The sequence below is a fragment of the Nerophis lumbriciformis genome, linkage group LG17, assembly GCF_033978685.3.
Source record: "Nerophis lumbriciformis linkage group LG17, RoL_Nlum_v2.1, whole genome shotgun sequence".
Classification (NCBI taxonomy): Eukaryota; Metazoa; Chordata; class Actinopteri; order Syngnathiformes; family Syngnathidae; genus Nerophis; species Nerophis lumbriciformis.
Genome location: NC_084564.2, coordinates 7,515,001 through 7,520,381, shown reverse-complemented (window position 1 = coordinate 7,520,381; position 5,381 = coordinate 7,515,001). Strand labels below are relative to the sequence as shown.

General features: G+C 45.0%; 1 protein-coding gene across 1 annotated transcript in view; it reads left to right on the top strand.

The window, feature by feature from the left end:
• The first annotated feature begins 878 nt into the window (after positions 1-878).
• tmem91 (transmembrane protein 91) overlaps positions 879-5,381 on the top strand; it is a 40,046-nt gene continuing 35,543 nt past the window's right edge. Inside the window, exon 1 of the mRNA XM_061972003.1 lies at positions 879-1,085. The gene's annotated coding sequence lies outside the window, so the exon portion shown is untranslated. The remainder of the gene's footprint in view (positions 1,086-5,381) is intronic.

Below are 5,381 nucleotides of genomic sequence, written 5' to 3'. Positions count from 1 at the left end.
TTAGTTCTCAGCCTCACCGAAGCCCGTGAAAACAAGAAGAAGAAAAAGAAGAAGCTGAAGGAGAAGAAGAAGAAGAAGAAGAACAAGAACAAGAACAAGGAGAAAAAGAAAGTGGAGCAAAGAGATCAGAGTGATGTTAGAGATATTGATGATCTTTGTGATGGACTCAGTAGAGGAAGACAAAAACACTCACACGCGGCTTTGTGGCCCACAATAATGCTTAGAGCGTTATAAAGGACGTGTGTGTGTGTGTGTGCTCATGTGTGTATGTGTGTGTGTGCTCATGTGTGTATGTGTGCGTGTGCTCATGTGTGTGTGTATGTGTGTGCTCACGTGTGTGTGCGCCTCATGAAATAGTGAAGATAAGCCTGCACCATTGATGGTTGGTGTGCTGCAGAGTGGGAGCCAACAAGGACGACCACGCCGACGATGACGCTCCTTCGCTCGCTTTGTGGGGCCTAAAGTGGGTCACGGGGTGAGGTGGGCGCATGGCGAGATGATGTCATCCTCACACACACTATCAGTCCATCTTTTGTTCTCCACCTCTTCAAGCTGATTGCTCTCTATTTGCACAGCACCTTTATGGACACACACACACATACACACTTACACTTATACACACACACACACACACACACATGTGCGCTAACCTTAAAGCTCTGAATCTGTGGTCTTAACTCAATCCTAATTCCAACCCAAAATCAAGCCTGGACCTGACTAATCCTCTTAAAGCAGTAAGAAAAGGCAAAATGTCCTCACTTAGCATGCTTGTTTCTGTCACTTACACACACACACACACACACACACACACATACATACATACATACGTGGGAGGCGCTAGGACCCAGCGGTGATGTGGCAGCAGAGCGGAGGAGAGGAGAAGCTGCAGTGTCTTGAAGGAAGCTGCGAGGCTGACAGACAAGTTTGCAGGCGGGAGAGACGCGAGGAGGAGGACCAAGCATCAACATCATATACTGTACTTACTGTACACGTACTGTACACTTACTGTACGGAGGCAGAGGACCGAGGCTGGATTGTCCTCCCTGGCGGTTGATCATGCCCAGCAGCGTCAGTCCAAGCTGAAGGTGAGAGATGAAGAATGTTGACATGTCCATGGTTGGTCTCCTCCTGCAAACAACAACAACAATAATAACAACAACAACAACAACAATATGTCTGCAGAGGCGTGAGAGGAGGAGGGAAAATGTCAACCAGTAAAAAAAAAAAAAAGAAAGAAAGCCTAATGCAGGGATTGAGACCAGAAAAAACCTCCCAAAAAACAGTAATGGAAAAAAAAAGAGATTTATTTGAAAATAATACACAAAACAAAGCAGGGTTGATTAAAAAAGCATTTTGTCTTTTTAAATCAGAACAATGACAAAAGTCTTTATTTTCATTCTGTCTTATTTATTATTATGATTGTTGCTCTTTGATGTTGTTACCTTGCTGCTATTCTACCTTTTTTTATATGTATCACTTTTGAAAATGTTCATTTTTAGTATTCTCCTCAATGTGGACCCTCTGCTGGAATGTGTGTGTGTGTGTGTGTGTGTGTGGTTTACTATTTATTTTGTGTTTACCTTATTTAGTTTGTATTTACTTCATTTAGTTTGTATTTAGTTTGTACTAATTTTGTATTTACTTCATTTAGTTTGTATTTACTTCAGTTAGTTTATATTTTCTTCATTCAGTTTGTATTTCTTTTATATTTTCTTCATTTATTTTGTATTTATTTAATTTAGGTTGTATTTTCTTCATTTAGTTTGTATTTACTTAATTTAGTTTGTATTTTGTTTGTATTTTCTTTCTTTATTTTTTATTTATTTTTTATTTTCTTCATTTAGTTTGTAATTAGTTAATGTAGTTTGTGTTTTCTTCATTTAGTTTGTATTTATTTTATTTCTACTATATTTAGTTTGTAATTATTTTGTATTTTCTTTATTTAGTTTGTTTTTCCATCCATCCATCCATTTTCTACCGCTTATTCCCTTCGGGGTCACGGGGGGCGCTGGAGCCTATCTCAGCTACAATCGGGCGGAAGGCGGGGTACGAAGTTTGTTTTTACTTAATTTATTTTGTATTTACTTAATTTAGCTTGAATTTACTGTAGTTTGTATTTTCTTCATTTAGTTTGTATTTATTTTTTATTTTCTTCAATAATTTTTTATTTACTTCATTTAGTTTGTATTTATTGTAGTTTGTATTTTCTTCATTTTAGTTTGTATTTCCTTTGTATTTTCTTCATTTAGTTTGTATTTATTTATTTTTCTTCATTTATTTTGTGTTTAGTTCATTTAGTTTGTATTTAGTTCATTTAGTTTGTATTTTCTTCATTTAGTTTGTATTTCTTTTATTTGTACTTTATTTAGTTTGTATTTATTTTTTATTTTCTTCATTTAGTTTGTATTTATTTTGTATTTACTTAATTTAGTTTGTATGTTCTTCATTTAGTTTGTATTTTTTTTGTATTTACTTAATTTAGTTTGTATTTAGTTTATATTTTCTTCATTTAGTTTGTATTTAGTGCATGTGCCTCACAATACAAGGTCCTAAATTCAATCCCGGGCTCAGGATCTTTTTCTGTGGAGTTTGCATGTTCTCCCCATGACTGCGTGGGTTCCCTCCGGGTACTCCGGCTTCCTCCCACCTCCAAAAACATGCACCAGGTTGATTGGCAACACTAAATTGGCCCTAGTGTGTGAATGTGAGTGTGAATGTTGTCTGTCTATCTGTGTTGGCCCTGTGATAATCTTCCCAACATGTCCTGGGTCTTCCCCGCGGCCTCCTACCGGTCGGACGTACCCTAAACACCTCCCTAGGGAGGCGTTCGGGTGGCATCCTGACCAGATGCCTGAACCACCTCATCTAGCTCCTCTCGATGTGGAGGAGCAGCGGCTTTACTTTGAGCTCCTCCCGGATAGCAGAGCTTCTCACCCTATCTCTAAGGGAGAGCCCCGCCACCCGGCGGAGGAAACTCATTTCGGCCGTTTGTACCCGTGATCTTGTCCTTTCGGTCATAACCCAAAGCTCATGACCATAGGTGAGGATGGGAACGTAGATCGACCGGTAAATTGAGAGCTTTGCCTTCCGGCTCAGCTCCTTCTTCACCAAAACGGATCGATACAACGTCCGCATTACTGAAAACGCCGCACCGATCCGCCTGTCGATCTCACGATCCACTCTTCCCTCACTCGTGAACAAGACTCCGAGGTACTTGAACTCCTCCACATGGGGCAAGGTCTCCTCCCCAACCCGGAGATGGCAATCCACCCTTTTCCGGGCGAGAACCATGGACTCGGACTTGGAGGTGCTGATTCTCATCCCAGTCGCTTCACACTCGGCTGCGAACCGATCCAGTGAGAGCTGAAGATCCTGGCCAGATGAAGCCATCAGGACCACATCATCTGCGAAAAGCAGAGACCTAATCCTGCAGCCACCAATCTGGATCCCCTCAACGCCTTGACTGCGCCTAAGAATTCTGTCCATAAAAGTTATTAACAGAATCTGTGACAAAAGGCAGCCTTGGCGAAGTCCAACCCTCACTGAAAACGGGTCCAACTTACTGCCGGCAATGCGGACCAAGCTCTGATACTGATCGTACAGGGAGCGGACCGCCACAGGACTTCCCAAGGGACAAGGTCAAATGCCTTCTCCAAGTCCAAAAAGCACATGTAGACGGGTTGGGCAAACTCATGCACCCTCAAGGACCCTGCTGAGAGTATAGATCTGGTCCACAGTTCCACGACCAGGATGAAAACCACACTGTCCCTCCTGAATCCGAGGTTCGACTATCCAGCGTAGCCTCCTCTCCAGTACACCTGAATAGACCTTACCAGGAAGACTGAGGAGTGTGATCCCACGATAGCTGGAACACACCTATCCGGTTCCCCTTCTTAAAGAGAGGAACCACCACCCCCGATGTCCAAGCGATGTTGCAGAGTATTGTCAACCAAGACAGCCCCACAGCATCCAGAGCCTTAAGGAACTCCGGGCAGATCTCACTCAAACCCAGGGCCTTTCCACCGAGGAGCTTTTTAACTACCTCGGCAACCTCAGCTCTAGACATAGGAGAGCCCACCACAAATTCCCCAGGCACTGCTTCCTCATAGAAAGACGTGTTGGTGGAATTGAGGAGGTCTTTGAAGTATTCCCTCCACCGATCCACAACATCCACAGTCGAGGTCAGCAGAACACCATCCTCACCATACACGGTGTAGACTGGTTCCCTTTCCTGAGGTGGAAGGGGAAGCAGTGCACTGTCCGATACCCCATACTCTCTGAGCACTCTCCACAGGACTTCCCGGGGGACACGGTCGAATGCCTTCTCCAAGTCCACAAAGCACATGTAGACTGGTTGGGCAAACTCCCATGCACACTCAAGGACCCTGCTGAGAGTAAGGTGCTGGTCCACAGTTCTACGACCAGGATGAAAACCACGCTGTTCCTCCTGAATCCGAGGTTCGACTATACTGCGTAGCCTCCTCTCCAGTACACCTGAATAGACAGTGCACTGCTTCCTTTTCCCGAGGCGGCGGATGGTGGTCCAGAATCGCTTTGAAGCCACCCGGAGGTCGTTTTCCATGGCTTCACTGAACCCCTCCCATGTCCGAGTTTTTCCCTCCGCGACTGCTGAAGCTGCACACCGCTTGGCCTGTTGGTACCTGTCCGCTGCCTCCGGAGTCCTATGAGCCAAACGGACCCGATAGGACCCTTTCTTCAGCTTGACGGCTTGACGGGTTCCAGGATTACCGCCACGACCGGCACCAACCACCTTGCGGCCACAGCTCCAATCGAGCGCTTCGACAACAGTGGTATGGAACATGGTCCACTCAGACTCAATGTCCAGCACCTCCCTCGTGAGATGTTCAAAGTTCTTCCGGAGGTGGGAATTGAAACTCTCTCTGACAGGAGACTCTGCTAGACGTTCCGAGCAGACCCTCACAATACTTTGGGCCTGCCAGGTCTGTCCGGCAGGCCCATCGCAGCCAACTCACCACCAGGTGATGATCGGTAGAAAGCTCCGCTCCTCTCTTCACCCGAGTGTCCAAAACATGAGACTGCAAATCCGATGACACAACTACAAAGTCGATCATGGAACTGCGGCCTAGGGTGTCCTGGTGCCAAGTGCACATATGGACACCCTTATGTTTGAACATGTTGTTTGTTATAGACAATCTGTGACGTGCACAAAAGTCCAATAACAAAACACTACTCGGGTTCAGATCCAGGCGGCCATTCTTCCCAATCACGCCTCTCCAGGTTTCATTGTCATTGCCAATATGAGCGTTGAAGTCTCCCAGCAGAACAAGGGAATCACACGGGGGAGCACTCTTCAGTAATCCCTCGAGGGAATCCAAAAAGGGTGGTTAGTCTGAGCTGCT